Here is a 24,084-nt window from a genome sequence, read left to right on the forward strand (position 1 = left end):
TAACTGCCCCCCCCCCCCCCCCCCCCTTTATTTTTAAACTGTGACCCATGGTTCTGAACGCCCCCAACATCAGGAACATTTTTCCTGCAGTTACAGTAAGTGAAAATCTAGTAGGCAAGCAGAATGCTTTCTCCAACCCACCCCCATTTGAAGTCCACTGCCTTCCACCGTTTCTACCCAGTGCTTAGTACTTACTTCCAGCAGCCACTGGTTGTCCTCCAGGATGCACCGAGCCGCAGCCTGATCCATGCCGGTCACCTGGGCAAATTCGACACAGAGACTCTCTCTCTCTCCTCCCTCTCTTCCGCTCTCTCTCCTCTCAACCCCCCTCTCTCTCTCTCCCTCTATCTCTCCCTTCCCCCTCTCTTTCCCCTCTCTCTCTCTCCCTCTGTCTCTCCTCTCACCCCCTCTCTCTCCCGTCTCCCCCTCTCCCCTTCCCTCTCTCCCCCTCTCTCTCTCCCCCCTCTTTCCCCCCTCTTTCCCCTAACTCTTTCCCCTAACTCTCTCTCCTCTCTCTCTCCCCCTCTTCTCTCTCCCCCCTCTCTCTCCTCTCTCTCTCCCGCGCTTCCCCAACCTCTTTCTCCCTCTCTATCTCCCCCTCTCTCTCCCTCTCCACACACCCTCCCCTCTCTCTTTCCCCTCTATCTCTGTCTCTCCTCTCTCTCTCTCCTCCTCTTCCCCATTTCTCCCTCCTACCTCACTCTTCCCCTTGCCCTCTCTCCCCTCTCTTTCTCCTCTGTCTCTATCTCTTTTTCTTTGCCCCCCTATCTCTCTCTTTCCCCCGTTTCTCTCTTTCCCTCTCCCCCTCTCTCTTTTACCACCCCTCTCTTCCCCTTCTCTCTCCCATTCTCTCCTACCCTCTCCACCCCTCTCTCGCTTCCCTCTCACCCCTCTCTCACTTCCCCCCCTCACTCTCCCCCCTACCTCTCTCTCCCCTCTCTCCCCCTTCTCTCCCTCTTCTCTCTCTCCATTCACTCCCCCCTGTCTCTCCCATCTCTCTCTCCACTCACCCCCCCTCTCTCTCTCTCCCCACTGTCTCCCTGTCTCCTTCCCTTCTCTCTCTCCACCTCCCTTTGAGAGTCTGTCCCTTCGGCACAGAGACTCTCGCGGCAGCGGCAGCGGCGCAACGCTTCCGACAGCTCCGCGGCCCGGGACACTCGCACTGTCCGGAGTGCTCCATGGCCAGAGCTGCAGCGAGCGACACACAGGCCCCGGCAAACACTCGTCCGTCCCGGCTCCCCGCATCTGTTCCGGCCGCTGGTTCTGCTCCCATCCCTCCTGCAGCCCCTGCCCTACAACACCCACGGACCATGCAGTTTATCCGAGTTTTGAAATTTTCGTTGATCACAAAATTTCTCACCACTGAGCGTGAGAAATTTCTGATGAGCGTGAGGGCGTGAGAGTTTGCTTCAGGGCGTGAGTCTCACGCTCAAAGCGTGAGAGTTGGCAGCCCTGCATATACACTGCAATGAAAGGACTGCTGGCCATTCAAAAGTAAAATTCAGCTCTTTAAAACCACTATTTTCCAAATGCCCACACTCAACCATACTCTTCTTGCTTCATTTCATTACCCAGGTCCAGATTCAGTATCACTTTTTCCACCAATGGAGATGGAAGCATATAAATCTTAACAGTTCTTATGTGTATATTTCAGATTCATGCTGCATCCACTTGCGCTTGAACTGCCTCTTAACTCCTACCTTTCTGCAAAAATAATGATTGTTACAACATAGGCCAATATAATCTGTGCAGTTTTACATTATATCAAATGAGAGGCAGTAGTTTGCGATCAATGTACTTCTAATCACCATAAAAAGACCTCAAACTGAGAACTCTAATCAGATTTACTCCGCAGTGATTGTGGATTTTGTACACCACAGATGTTAACTGCATGAGATAATGGAACTCAATCAACATCTCACTGGATTCTGATCATTTAACTCCTATATTTTATTAAAATTCATATGTTTACTAAAATGGCACTCCTTATAGCAAGACTATAATATGCACACACGTAGAGGCTACATTAAATGATTTTTGGCAAGAAATTTAAAGCAGACCACTTACAGCAACAAATTATCACACAGGAGCAGTGCAAACAATTCCTCAGGGATCTATTCCAAGTAATTACCTATTGCAGCATGGGCTATTTAATAAGGTTGAAAATATCCATTTCCTTATCTTGGAATTGAAAGCAGCCTGACACTGCACTTAAACTATTAACATTGTTTTCTTTCCAGTTTTAGCAATGAGCTAATGAGATTCCCCACTGGGCTTTAAGTGTTTAATTTCCTTGAAATAGCCTATTGAGAAAGATTATGGTTGGCAGATGATGACCACATCTGGAACAGTGCTGCAATAAGGCGCTGTTGGTAGCTGCTGTTTGAATCAACTGTACATTTGTCTCCAGCCTCACTCTATAATTTTTAGACGCAGGAAGGAAATAACTTCAGTTAACAACGGTCACAGATTAATCCTGATGGATTATTTTGTAAGGTATTTTTCAGGTCCATTAACAGTGGCCTTTAGGTTCAACAGAGTTCAGTTCAAAGCACAAGTGTGTTGGCACATGTACCTGAACCACAGGCCTTCAAGGAGCATTTCCAGAGAACAAGTTAGTAAAGGGGGAGGAGGGGATCTGAGGTGCAAACTGGTTCCAGTGAGTCTCTGCCTCTTTTCCTTTCACTGTGAGATGTTGCAACAGGTTGATTGATTGCTGTTAGGAAAATGTTTCCTGTGAAATTAATTTATTTTTTTGTTTCTTTGTACAGAGGCCAGGCTTTGAGAGAAGGTCAAAACTAGGGCAGACTGGCAAATGGAAATCGCACTACATTACTCTTCCACAAGCTGAGTAGGCCCCAAGGAATTTTTGCACCTTGGGGACTTTAGGGGAATAAAGCAAATACTGATTTAAACTAAAATAAAAACTGAAAATGTTGGAAACTCGCACAGGTCAAGCAAAACCTGTGGAAAGTGATGCAGTTAATGTTTCAGATCTAATACCTTATATCAGAAGTGGAAAATGGTGAAAACATGTTATTTTTTAATTTCATGGAGGGGAGAGGATGGAAAGTTTCCATGGCACCATTTATTGTATCTGTATGTTTAGGTTTAGTATTGTCACGTGTACCAGGGTACAGTGGAAAGCTTTGTTTTACGTGCTATCCAAACAGATCATATATACCATACATAGATACAATCAGTTCAAATCAAGTACAAAAGATAAAGCAAAGGACAACAATGGAGGACCCGGCGTGGGGAGGGTGGGGGGGGGGGGTGGCGCCGTGAGGGAGGAGGGGTGAGAACAATGGACAATAGGGGGGGATAAAGGACAATGGGGACCCGGCGTGGGGGAACTGCTGGGGGGGGGCGGACAAAAGGGGGAGAAACAGAAAACAGGTGCAGAGGTAGACCATTCGGCACTTCGAGCCAGCACCACCATTCAATATGATCATGGCTGATCAACCAAAATCAGTACCTTGTTCCTGCTTTCTCCCAATATCCCTTGATTCCATTAGCCCTAAGAGCTAAATTTAACTCTTGAAAATATCCATTGAATCGGCCTCCGTTGCCTTCCGTGGCAGAGAATTCCAAAGATTCACAACTCTCTGGGCAAAAAGGTTTTTCTTCATCTCAGTCCTAAATAGCCACCCCTTATTCTTAAACTGTGACCCCTGGTTCTGGGCTCCCCCAACATCGGGAACATTTTTCCTGTATCTAGCCTGTCCAATCCCTTAAGCAATCCATTAATGCACCCTTACCTGGCAGAACACGCCTGCAGGCTCACAGCACATGGCAAATCCATGCACTCCCACCCTGCCAGTGTCCCAAACATCCGGGGAATGCCTGTTCCCACCCACCAGAACACACCTGCAGTGCAGAATGTGCCTCACATGCAAGCAAACTTTGGAAACTTTTTTGATGTTATTACATGAAGAAAATAAAACTTCATTCAGAAATGTTGAAGTAAAGCGAACAAATATTTGAATAAGTTGCAATCATGCTCAAACCCAGTGGTCACAATTCACATAGCTACACTTATTTTTGCAAGCCAGTAGGACTGATCACACTACAAGCCTCATTTCCATGGCAACCCATGGAGTAGAATGATCTGAGAATGGCAACTAGACATCAGGATTTGGATCCAGAGGACCTCATCCGACCGTTTAAAAAAAACTTAAAGCTCTAGGAATCAATTAAAAAAAGGATTAAGTGAAATTTAATAAAATTAAATTACAAACATCTTAATCAAGGTCAGTGATTCCATTCAAATGAGACTACATGCCATAAAGCTGGGAGGCTGGATAGGAAGACATTCAGCCCCTCAGCTTGGGTGTTTATGCTCTGCCTCTTGGACTGCTGAGTATGTAGTCAGCTACACCAACATCTGATATCCAGGGTGTCCACTACTTATGCATGGATTTCGCTGTCAGCACTCAGGACCAAGAGGACCGATCCGCATGCAACAACAAGTCAGTGATTCTCTACAGAACTACGAGCTGAAAATTGGCATGTTCTAGTCCAGTGACTCCTCAAAGTCTTTCAGAATAAACATTCGGACTGGTGAAGACATAGCTTTTCAATTTTCACTCAGTCAAGTTGGCACATCATTGATCACATTTTATTTTTCTTGTGTTAGTTTTAATTTAGCATTGTCATCTCAGCAAGATTGACCTGGAGTTTCTCAATAGGTAAAGATCAATGTCCTGCACACTACTATGAGCAAGATATGAAAAAAAAAATCAGACGCAACATAAGAAATAAAGTTCATATTTTCTCTTTTCATTATTTTTGTTGACTGAGAGCATGGTATTGTGCTTCAGATGGAAAGTCCAAGGATCCTTAAACACAATTGCCAAACAGTTGAGTTATCACTGGAAGTACTGGTTAGGAAAGTAATGAAATGGCTATTCAGTCAATAAAATGCATGTTGCGCTGCCCCTGAGTATTGAGAAGAATTGCCACAGGACAATCGTTAAACTTTTTTATGAAGCAGATGTTTTCAGCTTATTTTCTGCTCTATACAATAAACCCACCTCTTCCCAGTACACAGCAGCTGTGCTTTATTTCATATGGTTGAGACCCCGATTGCAGTCATCAGGACAATGGACAGAAGGGACAGAGGTTTAGGGGTAACATGAGGGGGAACTTCTTTACTCAGAGAGTGGTAGCTGTGTGGAATGAGCTTCTAGTGGAAGTGGTGGAGGCAGGTTCGATTTTATCATTTAAAAATAAATTGGATAGTTATATGGACGGGAAAGGAATGGAGGGTTATGGTCTGAGCGCAGGTATATGGGACTAGGGGAGAATACGTGTTCGGCACGGACTAGAAGGGTCGAGATGGCCTGTTTCCGTGCTGTAAATTGTTATATGGTTATATGTGACAATAATAGACAGAACCCTAAGTCTATACCTAAGTTGTTATATGGTTATATGGACAACCTTTTCAAAGTTGTTCTTGGGGTATAATCTGAATGTGTAATAGATTTGCCATGTCATACACAGCACTCTGCAATCCACTCATATATTTTATCCTTCTGAAGAAATTCTCAAAAGATAAATTAATAGCGTGGCTTTAATCTGTAGTAGGTACAAAATTAAGTGCAAATAAAATGTAAATCCTATTAATTGTGGAGCAATATAGAATATCCGATCTGTTTGGATAGCATGCAAAACAAAGCTATTCACTCTACCTTAGTACATGCATAGGTGAGGCCAATTCTGGAGTATGGTGTACAATTTTGGTCGCCTAATTATAGGAAGGATGTCAACAAAATTTGAGAGTACAGAGGAGATTTACTAGAATGTTGCCTGGGTTTCAGCAACTAAGTTACAGAGAAAGGTTGAACAAGTTAGGGCTTTATTCTTTGGAGCGCAGAAGGTTAAGGGGGGACTTGATAGAGGTCTTTAAAATGATGAGAGGGATAGACAGAGTTGACGTGGATAAGCTTTTCCCACTGAGAGTAGGGAAGATTCAAACAAGGGGACATGACTTGAGAATTAAGGGACAGAAGTTTAGGGGTAACAGGAGGGGGAACTTCTTTACTCAGAGAGTGGTGGCTGTGTGGAATGAGCTTCCAGTGAAGGTGGTGGAGGCAGGTTCGTTTTTATCATTTAAAAATAAATTGGATAGTTATATGGACGGGAAAGGAATGGAGGGTTATGGTCTGAGCGCAGGTATATGGGACTAGGGGAGAATACGTGTTCGGCACGGACTAGAAGGGTCGAGATGGCCTGTTTCCGTGCTGTAAATTGTTATATGGTTATATGTGACAATAATAGACAGAACCCTAAGTCTATACCTAAATCTAATAGCAGGTCATCCTTATATTGGAAACCTCAGGGTTTATAACAAGGGGCGGAAGCCCTTCAATTAATACATCATGTAAATTGAATTGTTTTCTGGACAAAAAGAAATATTGAAAAGGAGGGCAATAAGCCCCTGCCCAAACACATGAAAAGCAATCTTGTTAATAGAAATAGGAGCAGACAGTATATGTGCCTCGGAAAAACAAAGCACTGCAGTTGCTGTTTCAAAAAAAGGACTCAAAAATGCTGCAGTAACTCAGCTTGCTACTTCAGTCAGACTGAAGGGGGGGAGAGAAAGCTGGAAGATAAGGGGGCAAAACAAAGTCATGTAGGACAATCAAACGTACAAGCTAATAAACATCTTACAACATCTTATCACCCTGGCCTATTAGAAATTGTAATTAGATTAAAAAAGGTCCTGAGTTAGCACATCCAGTCCACGTTACATAAGACTTTTAACATTTAAACATACATACAAGACAGATTGGACCTTTGGAAATTTCATCTAAAAATAGAAATTGTTTTCAGACAGTGCAGATCCAGAATAGTACTGCATATGGAGCAAAAGCAAACGCAAAGGGAGAAGCTCCAACGTCAAGTGTGCGTAACTGGAGCAATAATATATTCAACAAAAAGCTCTACCATTGTTGCAATGGGGATCCTTCAGCACCAATTTGTCAGCCCAGAGGAACAAAGGTTAACTGTGCTGAGCTAAGCAACATGCTTACTCAGCACATAGTACAAAGCAAATGCATTCCTGAAAACGACTTCATTTTAGAAAATTTCATACAAAAAAATAATGATATAAAGATGCTAATGTAATTATTAACAAGGTTCAGCTTAACACTTTGTAACAGAGATAGGGAAAGAAAGCTCCAAGACAGACTTTGTTAACATCATTTGTAATTATTTGTGGCATTAAGATGAAGCACAAGAAGCACAGTTACACTGAGGCCATGAGAACATAAGGACAAATGAAATGTTTAATCTTCTATGAAAATCAAAAATCTATAGATGTGCCAAATCGGGAATAAAACAGAAAATACAGGAATCACTCAGCAGGTCAGAAAGTATTTGTGGAAAGATAAACTGGACTAATGTTTCAAGTAAAATTTTTGTGAGAACTGAGAAAGAGGAAAAACAAATAACTTGTAGAGAAGGGGGGAGGAATGAATGGTATAAAGGGATTATCTCTGATACTGAGAGCAGAGTTTTCCCCAGGATATGCTGCAGAGGTCATCAGTTTTATTGATTAACTAGACCAAGTGCAGACCCGTTGGGTCTGCTCCCCCAATGCAGCCGTTCCCTACCCGTAGCCCCCACGGGAGACGTGGTCCTCCAACTCAAGCGGCTCAGGAATCAGCAGTGCGGCTGTTTTTAAATGGCGTCTTTGAGGCGAGATGTTGGTGCCAGCAGCCGTTATGGTCGCTGGCCAGCAGGAGGCGACAAAATGAGTGAGTGGGGGGGGAGAAGGATTTGATTAAAAATGTGTACACAAACACGACAAAAATTAATGAGGAGTGGATACTTGGAATGAAAAGTGAAATCTCTACCGAAATGGAAAAAATCAGGGCGTTTGTGGGTCGGGTGTTGTCGTGGCAACGAATCAAAGGCTACAATTACAATTACAATTACAATTACAATTCAATTTATTGTCATTTGGACCCCTTGAGGTCCAAACGAAATGTCGTTTCTGCAGCCATACATTACAAACAAATAGACCCAAGACACAACATAACTTACATAAACATCCATCACATTGCTGTGATGGAAGGCCAAAAAAACTTATCTCTCCACTGCACTCTCCCCCCCGATGTCAGAGTCAAAGTCAGTCAAAGCCCCCGGCAGGCGATGGCGAATTGTCCCGCAGCCATTAAAGCCACGCCGGGTGATGCAAGGCCGCACACCGGGTCTTGATGTTAGAGCCCCCGGCGCGCGCTCGCAGTCCCGCAGCCATTCCAAGCCGCGCGGGGCAGTGCTGTAAAGCCCCGCTCAGGTGCTCTTCAACCCCGCAACTCGGGCGGGAGAAGTCGCCGTTGCGGAAGCCCTGAAAAGCGGTCTCCCTCCAGGGACCCGCGGGCTCCCGGTGCCGCCCGCCAAACCCGCAGTTGCAGCCACCGAATCTCCGGGGGTCGGGTCGCAGCAGCGTCCACCACAGCTCCACCCGCTCTGGACTCGGCCAGCTCCGCGACGGTGAGGTGAGTAGTCGGCACCACAGCCCCCGGTCTTCCTGTTGGAGGCCGCTCCTCGTTGCAGCCCCAACGACAACGGAGACCCGACAAAGAAAAGGTTGGGTCTCCCGTGCAGGGAGAGATTTAAAAGTTACCCCCACCCCCCCCACACCACCCCACACACATACCCCAACAAAAATAACAAAAACTACATAAAAACATAAGACATAAAATAATAAAAACGCAGACAGACTGCAGAGGCCGCTGCTGACGATAGTCGCGCCGCCCACGCCGCCGCCGCGCCGCCACAAGTCAGAAACACACACAGCCACACAGCCAGACACACACACAGTTTTATATATATAATATAGATAGATAGAGAGATAGATAGAGATAGAGATAGAGATAGAGATAGATAGAGGCAGAGAGAAAGGTGATGAATAAAAGCAATGAAATGAGGGCATTTAGTGATGAGAACAAAGCAAAGGAATGTAACCACCACATGCACTACCATGGTCTGCTTCACTTAGAATAACGGATAATTTATAGTACAGGTCCCCCACCGATTTTCCGGCACCCTTGGTTCCAGGATTCTATCCGGATGAAAGGAGATGCTGGACTACCAGTTGCCAGAAAATCGGTGATGGACCTGTGTAGTTATTGTTGTTGTTGTTGAATTAGATATGTCCATAAAACCGCAGCAAGTAAGAATTTCACTGTTTCGTTCATATCTTGTACGTATGACAAATAAACATTCTTGCTATCTAGATTAATATTTGTCAAAGTTGGAAAGATGATGAAGAAATTAAACTATTCTTTGAGAGGAGTCAACGAATGGGGCTTCTCATGAGAGTCAAGATGAGAAGGCATTGCTAAGCACAGAGCTGGATGGTGTTCAACAATGAGTGCTTGATTATTGGCGAATGTTTCTATGCTGTTTCTCTTTATTACTTTATGACTCTAATACCCAGTGAATCTACAACTTCAACACAAGTAACGGCAGCAACATTGCAGCTGTACACAGTCAATGCAGAAACCAGTGGCTTGGAGAAACTTGTAAACATGTTAAATCGGTTTATTTGTATTGAAAAACGGATAAGCAGTTTAGTTCATTGAATACCAATTATGAACGGCAGTTGTTATGTTAAAGAAATCATCCCTTTAACTAATATCAAGTTGTAAATAGGGTCAAAATATAAAGCAAACCATGTATCAAGAAACGTGTGCTGGGAAGTGGTTAAGTCCAGTGCAAAATGCTAAACAAAAAAATGACCACAACATGTCAAGGAATAGACATTTGAGCAGATGCCTCTTCTGAGGTGTAAGCTTATTGAGGTCAAGAGGCTCAGACCAGAGCTAATGAAGTATTATATATAAACAAGCTAATAATGTTCAGACATCAACATGAAACTATATCTGATAGAATAATCTACCTCAAGAGTTGTCAGAGAAGAGGAAATGCAATTACTGCTTGTGATGTAACAAACAGTGATTGAAGATAAACAGAGTGTGGTGTGGCACTCTCAGCTGTTGATTTCATGCTAGGATGTGATGTATAAAAGGACGTGATTGTTACTTGTGGCAAATGGCCTCTGGAGTACTTGAGTGATTGACTTCCCATCAGTATTAATTCAAGACCTCTTGAGATTTGACCAAAACACCTTGTATTGCATATGGGTGCAAAATACTTCAGAGCTCATTTGTCTCATCTGACTAGCTGCTCTCTGGGTTGAAAGAATATTTTGTTAAATGTTCCTGTGCCAGGAGAAGAAGAGTTTTTGAACTCTTTTGGGCAGCACAGCTGTGGAGCAGGTAAAACCACTGCTTCACAACACCAGTTGGGTACAATCCTGACCTTGGATGCTCTCTGTTTGAGTTTACATGTTCTCTCTCTCACGGCATGGGTTTCTTCCGGTTGCTCCAGTCACCTCTCACATCTAAAGACTTGAGGTTTGGTAGGTTAATTGGTTGCTGTAAATTACCTAAATGTGTAGGCAAGTGTTGAAATCTGCGGAAAATTGATGATAATGTAGGAGAAGTAAAATGGGATTGGTGCAGAATTGGTGTGAATGAGTGCTTGATGGCTGGCAAGGACTTGGGCTGCAGGGCTTATGGCGGTGCTGTACCATGTGTAAACACATATACGTGTTACACGAGGAACTCACATATTTGTCTAAGCTTCATGTAACAAAGAACCCTTCGTAGAGAGTTTAATGTAGCTGGAACAGGTATCTCTTGGAGTGGGCGGAGTCTTTCTGGATCAGGCTTGATTATATCATTTCCAATCCAATAACCAAGAATATTAATTGATGACACTGATGTTATTGACTTTGCCTCATTTAATGTTAGATTTTTAGAATGTACAACTTCTAAAAACAATTGTACATTTTTGTCATGTTCAGCTTGGTCTTTTCCTGCAATAGTTATATTATCAAGATAAGGGAAAGTATCTTTAAGGTTTTCCTGTTCAACAAGTATGGCCATTGATGGATACCGTTGTAGCTGCATGAGACAAGCTCTGAGGAAATGCAGCTGTAATTGCACATAAAGAAGGCATATATATGGCAGCAGTCACACTTTAAGTAGTTGCTTTGGACTTGTCTACTCTAGAATAATGTTCCTCCTTGCCACAACTATTACAAGTTGCCTCTCGAGCAGGACATATCTCTTTCATATACATGGCAGCAGTCACACTTTTAGTAGTTGCTTTGGACTTGCATACTCTAGAATAATGTCCCTTCTTGCCACAACTATTACAAGTTGCCTCTCGAGCAGGATATATCTCTCTATTATGAATATTACCCCCGCAAAAGTAACACTTCCTTTTTAAATAAGCATATGCTGCAGCAAGGACACATTTATCAGTAAAAATTGTTTCAGCTTTCGCCAGCCCGAGACCCTGCACATGCGCACACTCTGGAAAGGCCCCACACATGCGCACACTTCACTGACTATCCATAATCAGCCCTTGCCCATCCAAATGCCTGTATATACTATCCCTCTGAATACTCTCCAGTAACTTACCAACTACAGATTTTAAGTTCACCGGCCTATAGTTCCCTAGATTTTCCTTGCAGCCCTTCTTGAAGAGGTACAATATTTGTCTTCCGGCTTCTCTCCTGTATTTAGGATGACTCATAAATTTCAAACAGGGCTCCCGCAATTTCCTCTCTAGTTTCCCACAATGTCCCCGGCTATATAACCATATAACCATATAACCATATAACAATTACAGCACGGAAACAGGCCATCTCGACCCCTCTAGTCCGTGCCGAACACATAATCTCCCCTAGTCCCATATACCTGCGCTCAGACCATAACCCTCCATTCCTTTCCCATCCATATAACTATCCATATATATATAAGATCAGGCCCTGGAGATTTGTCTACCTTCAAACAAGACAGTAACTTCAGTACTTCTTCAACAGTAACCCTGACTGCTCTCAAGACATTTCTAGTGACTGTTCCAATGTCCTCCGTCCTACTGCCTTCCTCCTCGGTACCTATAACTATACGATCGCAGCAGCATAAACCTTTCCCATGCATCCTTCTTGTTTTTGACTAACATATCAATTTCCCTCGTCAGCCAAGCATCCTTACGTTTGCCTGCTTTGCCCTTCACTCTAACGGGGACGTACACATCATGAGCTTTCTTCAGCACACTTTTAAAAATATACCACTTAGCCAATGTTCTTTTCCCCTCAAATCACCTCCTCCAGTCAACTTGAGCGAGACCCCTACAATCTCCTCACCCACCAAATCCTCCCCCCCACCCCGCACCCCTCCACTACCCCCCTTGCCCCCACAACCCACACATCCCTCCCCCACAAACCCCCCCGCCCACACCCCCTCCTCCCCACAACCCCTCCCCCCCCACGTCCCCCTCCCCCACACACCCCCTCACCCCCTCCCCCCACAACACCCTCTCCCCCCTCCTACACTTGCTGCCCACACACACCCCCCCTCCCCCCCCCCTCCCCTCCTCCCCTTCCACACTTGAAGAGGAGGGGGAGGGAGTGCTGGGGTTGAGGGGAAATGAGCCGCACCTGCACAGTTAGGGGCTATTGGTGAGTGGTGGAATATTGCGTCGGGGGAACGGGTTGCGTTGGGGGAACGGGTTAGTGGTGGAATATTGCATTGGGGAATGGGTTGCGTTGGGGGACCAGGCCTCCTGTGTGACTAGGACCCAACGGTTCCTGCTTAGACTAGTGTTTTTATAAAACCTTTTAGGATTGTCTTTTATGCTACCTGCCAGAGCTATCTCCTGGCCCCATTTTGCCCTTCTGATTTACCTTTTTTAGTTTACTCCTTAGCTTCTGAAATTCCTCCAGGGATGCATTTGATCCCAGCTGCCTATACCTGTCCCATGCATTCTTCTTGTTTTTGACTAACGTCTTAATTTCCCTCGTCAGCCAAGCTTCCTTACATTTGCCTGCTTTGCCTTTCACTCTAATGGGGACGTACACATCCCGAGCTATCTTCAGTGCACTTTTAAAAACATCCCACTTAGCCGATGTTCTTTTCCCCTCAAATAACCTGCTCTAGTCAACCTGAGTGAGACCTTCTCTCATTCCCTCAAAGTTGGCCTTACCCCAGTAGAGCATTTTAACACGTGGACCCTCTCCGTCCCGATCCAAAACTATCGAACTAATCAAACTGTGATCACTGGTCCCAAAGGCTCCTCCACACACACTTCATTAACTTGCCCAACCCAATTTCTCAATACTAGATCCAGTGTTGCCCTCTCACGTGTGGAGGCCTCCACGTTCTGTTTAAGAAAACTCTCCTGAACACTTTTGAGGAATTGCACCCCATTTAAGCCCTTCACGCTATGATTTTCCCAGACTGTAATGGGAAAGTTAAAATCCCCTAGCACAACAACCTTATTTGACCTGCAGCTGCCTGCAATCGCCCGGCACATTTGCTCTTCTAATTCCCGTTGACTATTCGGGGGTCAGTAATACACCCCCAACAAGGTGATCATCCATTTCTTGTTCCTCAGCTCCACCCATATAGCCTCACTAGCCGAGCCGTCCGTAATGTCACCTCTGAACACAGTGACACCCTCCTTAACCACCAATGCAACTTCCCCTACTTTTTTTTCCTTGCCCTATCTCTCCTGGTGCTCCTGTACCCTGGAACATTGAGCTGCCAGTCCTGCTCCTCCCTTAACCAGGTTTCAGTCATGGCTACAACTTCCCAATCGCTCGTACCTATCCCTGCCCTAAGCTCATCTGCCTTACCCATCAAGCCCCTAGCATTAAAATATGTGCAGTTTAAACCAACCCTTCTTCCTCGCTCTCCAGCTTTTTGCCTATTCGGTCCATTAACCTTTCCCACACCACTCTCCATACCAACTTCTAGCCTCTGTCCTGCAAGAGATCCCACCCCCCTGCCAATCTAGTTTAAACCCAACTGTCATCCAACTGCTCCTCCAGTTCCCCAACACATTATTCACTTGGACTCTTGAGCCGAAGACTCACACTTTACTCACCAAGGCACTTCACCTCAACACCACCGCTCCTCTACATCTGCACTTCTTTATCTGTTACCTAATCAACTACTTTAGGGCTAATTTATAAATTGCTAGTAACCTGGGCCTTTGGCACTCTTTTTAAATCTTCTTTCTCTCTGACTCACCTACTTCCAGCCAATACTTGCTCTCACTGTTTCTGGCTGCTACTTCTCTCCGACCTTCCCTGGCCAAGAATTTCAACACAAACAATAACAGCGTAGTTAAGGATACTTGTTAGAAACTGTAAATGTAAATTATAGTAGAAAAATATCATATTTACTATTGTTCTTATGACTGGCTCGCCTTGTTCCTTCCTGATTAATATACTTGACTTTTATGCAAAAAATTCCTTCACATTTATCAAGCCAACTATTATGTATATAAGTCCAACAAGACTAGTAGCTAGAGATGGTTGGTCAGTTGATAATAAAATGGATTGAAGTAGAGGATCAGTTCCAGTCCGGCAAGGATTTAATGTCTGTGTTACAAACAATATCATTAACAGGCAAGGCTTAAATTGAAATATATTGCTTTTCCTTCTTTGTTGCTGAGTCAATATCCTGGTGCTTTCTATCCAATAGCACTGTGGAAGAACCTTTGCTGCACAGACTGTAGCACACGTGCAGCCTCACCACACCTTCCAGTCTAATTGTAGCAGACCAGCATAGAAAAGTTTGAATTCCTTTAAACCTGAAAAATATGAAAATGTCAGTGTAAATTCAAATTTAAAAGTACTTTTATTAAATTTGAAAATTCACAAGAATTGCATCTGATGCATAGTAGTCGTGCCCCACAGTCAGCCCTCATTGGCTCAACTTGTAGGTCCTGACCTCAGAGAGTAATTAAATATCCTGTTGCAATTATCATTTGTGAGCTGGTACCAATTAATTCTTTTTACTATAATTTTCAATTAAATGTGCTCAATTTCTCCCAAGTGTAAACCATTTTAGCCTCTCTCATTTGTCTACATCCAGTTTAATTATTTTCTTTTTTATTGTGTCCGTTTTCTAGGTCTGCACAAAACTTGAGTCTTTAGTTTACAACAGAAGTCTTTAATGTATCACTCAATGCTGGCAGGAAGACTAGTCACAATGGCTGCACGCATACTGTCTGCCCACAGGATAAACTATGTACAAGACATCTCCCTTTGTCCTGTACAGCGCCGCCTGCTGCACGGGAGGAGCAACGGGTCCTCCCACCCCACACAGTCCACCAAACATCACACTCCCCCTTTTCAGTTTGAACGCCTCTATTCCTGAATGAGTCGCTTTGGGGGAATACCACGATTGCAACATGTCGATCGACGAAGGACCACAGGCAAATCGGCGGGGAGTTCGTCTGGCGGAACTTCATCAAAGTCAGGCACTCCAGTATCCACACGATTCGGCAATGGGGTATCCGACTGCTTGGTTCTGGTCAGGTTCTGCGCAGTCTTCGCTGAAGGAACGCGGCTTCTTAATTGGTCATCATGCCGTTTGCATTGTTCTTCTTGTCCTTGGACGGTGTACATTTTGGTTCCAATGTGAGCCATGATCCTGCCAGCGCACCATTTGCTTTCCTTGGCCGTATAATTGAGGTAATATACGTAGTCGCTAAGTCGAATACCGAATTATTCGACCTTGGACATCTCTTGCAGCGGACATTTTTGAATGGCACTGGTAAACACTACCTAGTCCTAGTCGACTCATACTCCAACTGGTTCGAACTCGACTTATTGCCCACCATCACATCCGACATGGTTATACAAAAGCTTCAGAGACATTTTTCTATATTTGGCGCACCAGTTCGTCTGCAAACTGACAACGGAAGACAATTCACCAGCCACGCATTTAAACACTTTGCCAGATGTTGGAACTTTCACAAGCAGCACTGAATACCCCCAATCCAACAACCTCGCTGTGCTCATATAGTTGGCGACTGTCCTTGCAGAGATGGGGAAATTGGCGATGACCCGTGTGTTTAGCACGTTCATGTCCACCTCAATTTCCATAATTGCCTCCTCTTTATCGAACGTCAGGTCGGATCCAATCGGTAGATGAGACAGTGCATCGGCATTGGAATGCTCAGCAGACTGTCGGTAAATGATGTGGTAATCATATCCCATCATGATCAGAGCCCAACGTTGTAGACGCAGAAACGTCATAACAGGCAAACTTTTCTCCGGACTGAAAATAGTCAGCAGCAGCTTGTGGTCGGTGATGAGCAGGAAATGTCACCCACTCAAATAGAAACATAGAAACATAGAAATTAGGTGCAGGAGTAGGCCATTCGGCCCTTCGAGCCTGCACCGCCATTCAATATGATCATGGCTGATCATCCAACTCAGTATCCCGTACCTGCCTTCTCTCCATACCCTCTGATCCCCTTAGCCACAAGGGCCACATCTAACTCCCTCTTAAATATAGCCAATGAACTGGCCTCGACTACCCTCTGTGGCAGGGAGTTCCAGAGATTCACCACTCTCTGTGTGAAAAAAGTTCTTCTCATCTCGGTCTTAAAGGATTTCCCCCTTATCCTTAAGCTGTGACCCCTTGTCCTGGACTTCCCCAACATCGGGAGCAATCTTCCTGCATCTAGCCTGTCCAACCCCTTAAGAATTTTGTAAGTTTCTATAAGATCCCCTCTCAATCTCCTAAATTCTAGAGAGTATAAACCAAGTCTATCCAGTCTTTCTTCATAAGACAGTCCTGACATCCCAGGAATCAGTCTGGTGAACCTTCTCTGCACTCCCTCTATGGCAATAATGTCCTTCCTCAGATTTGGAGACCAAAACTGTACGCAATACTCCAGGTGTGGTCTCACCAAGACCCTGTACAACTGCAGTAGAACCTCCCTGCTCCTATACTCAAATCCTTTTGCTATGAAAGCTAACATACCATTCGCTTTCTTCACTGCCTGCTGCACCTGCATGCCCACTTTCAATGACTGGTGTACCATGACACCCAGGTCTCGCTGCATCTCCCCTTTTCCTAGTCGGCCACCATTTAGATAATAGTCTGCTTTCCTGTTTTTGCCACCAAAATGGATAACCTCACATTTATCCACATTATACTGCATCTGCCAAACATTTGCCCACTCACCCAGCCTATCCAAGTCACCTTGCAGTCTCCTAGCATCCTCCTCACAGCTAACACTGCCCCCCAGCTTCGTGTCATCCGCAAACTTGGAGATATTGCCTTCAATTCCCTCATCCAGATCATTAATATATATTGTAAATAGCTGGGGTCCCAGCACTGAGCCTTGCGGTACCCCACTAGTCACTGCCTGCCATTGTGAAAAGGACCCGTTTACTCCTACTCTTTGCTTCCTGTTTGCCAGCCAGTTCTCTATCCACATCAATACTGAACCCCCAATGCCGTGTGCTTTAAGTTTGTAAACTAATCTCTTATGTGGGACCTTGTCGAAAGCCTTCTGGAAGTCCAGATACACCACATCCACTGGTTCTCCCCTATCCACGCTACTAGTTACATCCTCGAAAAATTCTATAAGATTCGTCAGACATGATTTACCTTTTGTAAATCCATGCTGACTTTGTCCAATGATTTCACCACTTTCCAAATGTGCTGCTATCCCATCTTTAATAACTGACTCTAGCAGTTTCCCCACTACCGATGTTAGACTAACTGGTCTGTAATTCCCCGTTTTCTCTCTCCCTCCCTTCTTAAAAAGTGGGGTTACGTTTGCTACCCGCCAATCCTCAGGAACTACTCCAGAATCTAAAGAGTTTTGAAAGATTATTACTAATGCATCCACTATTTCTGGAGCTACTTCCTTAAGTACTCTGGGATGCAGCCTATCTGGCCCTGGGGATTTATCGGCCTTTAATCCATTTAATTTACCCAACACCACTTCCCGGCTAACCTGGATTTCACTCAATTCCTCCAACTCCTTTGACCCGCGGTCCCCTGCTATTTCCGGCAGATTATTTATGTCTTCCTTAGTGAAGACGGAACCAAAGTAGTTATTCAATTGGTCCGCCATATCCTTGTTCCCCATGATCAACTCACCCGTTTCTGACTGCAAGGGACCTACATTTGTTTTAACTAATCTCTTCCTTTTCACATATCTATAAAAACTTTTGCAGTCAGTTTTTATGTTCCCTGCCAGTTTTCTTTCATAATCTATTTTTCCTTTCCTAATTAAGCCCTTTGTCCTCCTCTGCTGGTCTCTGAATTTCTCCCAGTCCTCCGGTATGCTGCTTTTTCTGGCTAATTTGTACGCATCATCCTTCGCTTTGATACTATCCCTGATTTCCCTTGTTATCCACGGATGCACTACCTTCCCTGATTTATTCTTTTGCCAAACTGGGATGAACAATTTTTGTAGTTCATCCATGCAGTCTTTAAATGTCTTCCATTGCATATCCACCGTCAACCCTTTTAGAATTAATTGCCAGTCAATCTTGGCCAATTCACATCTCATACCCTCAAAGTTACCTTTCTTTAAGTTCAGAACCATTGTTTCTGAATTAACAATGTCACTCTCCATCCTAATGAAGAACTCAACCATATTATGGTCACTCTTGCCCAAGGGGGCACGTACAACAAGACTGCTAACTAACCCTTCCTCATTACTCAATACCCAGTCTAAAATAGCCTGCTCTCTCGTTGGTTCCTCTACATGTTGATTTAGATAACTATCCCGCATACATTCCAAAAAATCCTCTTCCTCAGCACCCCTGCCAATTTGATTCACCCAATCTATATGTAGATTGAAGTCACCCATTATAACGGTTTTGCCTTTGTCGCACGCATTTCTAATTTCCTGTTTGATACCATCTCCAACTTCACTACTACTGTTAGGTGGCCTGTACACAACACCCACCAGCGTTTTCTGCCCCTTAGTGTTTCGCAGCTCTACCCATACCGATTCCACATCCTGCAAACTAATGTCCTTCCTTTCCATTGCGTTAATCTCCTCTCTAATCAGCAACGCTACCCCACCTCCTTTTCCTTTCTCTCTATCCCTCCTGAATATTGAATATCCCTGGATGTTCAGCTCCCAGCCTTGGTCACCCTGGAGCCATGTCTCCGTGATCCCAACTATATCATAGTCATTAATAAATATTGGTGGAACATCCGGACAGCAAACACGATCACCAGTGCTTCTTTCTCCACTTGGCTGTAGATTTTCTCGCCGGTCGTCAGCGTTTTGGATGTGAACGCGATTGGTTTTTCCTTGCCGTTCGACGCCGTTTGTGAGATCACAGCTCCAAGACCATACGGCAATGCATCGGTGGCCAGCGAGATCGGCTTTGAAGGATCATAGTGGACCAAACGCGTCTTCTGGGCAAGCATCTCCTTCAACCTGGTGAATGCATGGTCACACTCTTTGGACCAATACCATTCGTCGTCCTGTTTTTGCAGGTTGTTCAATGGTGCGCACGAAGTCGAAAGTGCCGGTATGAACTTGCCACAGTAGTTCACCTTGCCCATGAAGCTTTCAAGCTGCTTCACATTTTCGGGCATCGGCAATTTCACAATGGCGTCCACTCTTTCTTCCGATGGCTTTAGACCACTTGCCGAGATCACATGTCCGAGATATGTGACCTGTTGTCGGAACAAATGCGCACTTGTCCATGCGCAACTTCATGCCGTAGTTGTTCAGTGCCGTGAGGACCTGTTTTAGGTTCTGCAGGTGTTCTTCCTCTGTCCGGCCGGTCACAATTATGCCATCCAGGTAGGCGGCTATGTACGGAATCCCGGCAACCAGATTGTCGACAAGTTTCTGGAAGATGGCCGGCGCTGGTGCCGGTTAAAAAGACAATCAGTTGTATCTGAACAGTCCCTTAACAGCTTCCATCTCATAGCTGATAATTGACAGTAGACTGATTTGGCTCCAATTAGTTGAATGGATTTGTCCTGCTTTTTGCGGACTGTGCAACTTTATAGATTGTCAGGTTAATGTCAAATTCGTGACTATTCTGGAACAACTGGTCTAATGGTGAGGCTATTTCCAGAGCAATAGCCTTTGGTGCTTAAACTAGAATGCTGTTTGAACATTTGTTTCATCCAAGGCCATGAGCTATGTCTTGATATTAATTGGAGTATATTAAATTGGGTGAATGCATTTGCTGTTTTAGAGGGGACCTCATAAGAAAGTTGAGATGGCACTGGGAGACAAAAGTGCTGGAGAAACTCAGCAGGTGCAGCAGCATCTATGGAGCGAAGGAAATAGGCAATGTTGAGATGGCACTTCGGACCGAACATCGTTGAGGATACTTCTGCCTTGCCTTTCTTAAATGCTCAATTCCATCATTGTTGCAAATGGGGATTCTTGTGGAGTCTCTTCCTCCTGTTATTAGTTTAATTGATTGCCACCATTTACAACAACCTGTGGCAGGTTTGCAGACATAAATTTGATTAATTGGTAATGGGATTACCCAGCTTTGACCATATTATACTGCATTTTTGATCATTCTCCTTTCCAAGCAGTCTGAGCACATCACACCAGCTCCTCCCTCATGTAATCTCACACCGTATATTCATTTTACACCTGATAAATGACTTGGGCAAGCAACTACCAATCTTCCAGTTTGTCTCCCAGCAATGTGCAGTAAATAAATACTTGAACATTCTTAACAGTGGACAGTATCTCCGAGCACATTTGTAAAGACTTCACCACTTCAATAAAAATGTTGCATACAAGACTGTATTCATTAACAATATGATACAATTTATGTATTTTTTGGCTGAAATCATTTCTAAAATCATGCTTCATGAACCTCTTTTTACATTTGCCAAATATGATAATGTTGGCATGTGGCATAAGCCAACTTGCACTGACGTGGGTTATATTTGCCTTTAGGTTTAGAAAACTGGGTGGACGGCAATAATTAAAATTTTAACATGTTAGCAGAATTTAGCGTTCCAGTTAAACAGAATATTTTTTGACTGAAGACTCCAGAGAGTTAAAATTAGAGGTTAACCATTCAGAAGTGAAACCAGGAATCTCTTTAGACAGAAAATATTCAAAAAAGTGTAGCGATCGTTCCAGAAAAGAGTTTGCGGGTTGGATCTGGTAATGAATCTTAACATATTTGCTATAAAGCTTGAAGTCGCGCTTGAATCTCCCAAAGTTGGGGAAAGTTTTTCCTCCTGTCAGTACTTAGCATAAGCCAGCAGATGCCAACAACAGGGTGTTTAGGACCCTGCACACACTGTCCAGTTAATCTCCCACTTCTACACCGGGACTTATGCTGTGAAACGGAATTATAGTGCGGAATTATAATTATAATTATATAATTATAGTATAATGCAATCTTTTTTCCTTTATGTTCCCCTGAACCTGTAGAAACAAGGAACTACAGAAGCTAGTAAATACACAAAGGGACAAAAGGTGCTGCAGTAACACAGCCTGACTGAAGAACATGGATAGGTGACATTTTGGTTCGAGACCCTTAATGCCACCATATTGCGTGACAGAAAAAATTGCGAACTTCTGTATTTACACAAAGAATGAAAAGCTTCCCATACTAAATGCTTTTACTACTTTAACAGAAATGTGTCTTAAGGAATCTGAATAATAAATGCAGTTTAAACTTGTAAACTAAACTGAAGATCTACATTATTCTCATGCAAAAATCTAGCACATCTTTTGCATCTAGATAATTCATGAATAATTGTGTTTTTCATTGTTCATCTTCCACAAGAGGACAATTAGCATTAAATTTGCCTAAAGCATTAAGTTAGTGCTCAGGACCTTGAAACCATGTTCCTCGCAAAACAATTCAGAGTTTGCTAGCCTTATCTTTATTTAAGGTTGTTCCTGTTTGAGAATAATCATCACAAAAGAGGCTATCTACTTGATGAGAAACAGTCATTGGAAGTTATTTTAACTGCAATAAAACAAGAGGCAACATGTTACAATTGGTAAAGTTACAGATGGAAACAGTGGATTATGGTGAAAGGAACTCTTTTGTGTATGGGGATAAGCACCCCATGTAATTATCCATGCTACTTGGTTTCTGCGTCAGACTCAATCTCCAAGGATAACTTCCTGTATACAAGTGTGCCCTACACTGAATAACCTTGGAAAACCACTTCCGAATATGAGAGATGAATATACCCAACAGAGGCAAGGGCATGTCATTGAGGGTGACAGGAAATAATGCATTAATGGGAGTGGGGGAGTGCAATAGGTGGCCACTCTCACACAGCTTTTATTCATTTTCATTAAAAAAAAATGTTTAACAGGATCTCATGACCTGTAGCAGTCTGCTGGTTTACATGTTGTCTGCATGAGACCCACCGTGGATCCAAAATGCTGTGTTTAATGATCAGCAAAGGAGGTTTTGAAGATTTTATTGTGGAGGAGCCCATGAATCATGGTAATGCTGCAATGAGGTCTAGCAATCTATTCTCTTGGGCTGGTGGTTTGATTATTGTGGTCGGAACTGTGTAATTATACTGGGACTGTGGTCATACACAAATCCTAGCAGTGCAGGAAACAAATATTTTTAACCATTCTTCACAGAGTTTCATGGCTGCTGTTCTCATCCCATTGCAGCAGCCCTCTGTGATATTAATCCTGTTTGGATGATGAGGAACCTCTCTCCCCCATATAAATGACTGTAAAAAAAATCAATAAAATGTGTGCAAGTCCCTCCTTTGGGCAAGAACCTTGCAGCCCCCGCCCCCTGGAATTGCCCATCATTACCCGGAAAATCTAATAGTTATTCTGCATTATATAACCCTATGCATTAAATATATATTCAGCACTGCAAGAGAATTTCTAAAAAAGAATCAAAATAAACTATTCAAAACATATTTTGCATGACAGTGTTTCATGAAGCACAGTTCCATTTGTGTCACATTCAATATTAGCTAATGAGGCCCCTTAAGCAAAACTAATAAAGGAATGAGACCTTCCTCTTTAAAAAAACTTCAACGACCTAGATGGAAATAGTAATTGTTAAATCTACAGAGAACGTGAGATGAAAGGAAACAGAACTTTGTCAGAAGTAATTATTTTGTTTTCAGCTGCTACTTACCAATATTAGAGGAGCCTCAAAGTCTGAGTTGTGTGACCTGCCACATCTGCTGTGAAACCAAATGTTGCAGCAATACTGGACGATGTGAGCTGGATTGACTTAGTCAAGAAAAACAAACACACATTGTACCACCGTCACCACTGCCCACACCTCACCCCGGCCCACAAACACATCCCACAAATAAAACTATAGCCCTAGGGACTGAAATCATTTTTTGTGCTGATTAATAATTGAAACTGGAATGGTACAAAGCCAAGAGGAGAAATTGTCATCCAAGTTCAGTTGTTTAACTGTGTGCCAAGAGATTTTGGTGCTGAAAGCTTGACTAATATCTCATGTAAGACATGCAAGGGTCCAAGTGATCCAGAGAACTAAACCATCTGTCTTATTTAATGACATCTACTTTTGGAAAACAGTCAGATTTAAGTCTGGAGATGAGTAATTAATGTTAGCTGTCAGTGTTGCCTGGTAAGGGTCACAGCTGATGGGAATTTTGACAGTCGCAGTCTGTTCCCCATAGAAAAGATCTCGTAGCACAAAATATTCCAAATTAACCAATCTTACCTTTCAGCAAACCTAAGATGGACATATGAAGAATAAATATCAATTTTTACTTAACAGAATTGGCTAAATTGAATTCATTCAAGCAGCGCTTGATAACTGTTTACTACTATCACCTATTGACCCTGAGCAGTAAAATTATTTTTTTATGTTACATAAATTATTGACTACATGTACACCAGATCCTGCCAATGCCCAAAACAAGCTGACAAAACAGTCATGAGGCTAATGGCGCTTGACTTATTAATGTACAAGATGTTCAGGCAGATACACATTTAAACACAGAAGTTGAGAAATTGCAGACAATGATATGCCATTCTACTGTTAGACAGGAAAATTACATCCCCTTGTAATTAAAATGCATTGAATTATGTTAAATTCCTGGACAGACTGTGCTGCCACATTATATTATATCAATTAATTTCAAGGCTAATTACAATTTGCACAATATAATAATATCTTCAGCTTTGAAACTTAACCCTTACAAACATGCAGTCTCATACCTTCAGATTTTCAGTTCTTCAGTTTAGAGACAG

At 43.4% G+C, this 24,084-nt stretch overlaps 1 long non-coding RNA gene across 1 annotated transcript; it reads right to left on the bottom strand.

The window, feature by feature from the left end:
• Nucleotides 1-14,444: 14,444 nt before the first annotated feature.
• LOC116972840 lies at nt 14,445-23,117 on the bottom strand. The gene is made up of 2 exons (XR_004411912.1): nt 22,988-23,117; nt 14,445-14,685 (listed from the first exon to the last, which is right to left on the bottom strand). It is a non-coding gene; the product is annotated as an uncharacterized LOC116972840 (long non-coding RNA).
• Nucleotides 23,118-24,084: the final 967 nt, after the last annotated feature.

This window comes from Amblyraja radiata, chromosome 5 (assembly GCF_010909765.2).
Source record: "Amblyraja radiata isolate CabotCenter1 chromosome 5, sAmbRad1.1.pri, whole genome shotgun sequence".
Lineage (NCBI taxonomy): Eukaryota > Metazoa > Chordata > Chondrichthyes > Rajiformes > Rajidae > Amblyraja > Amblyraja radiata.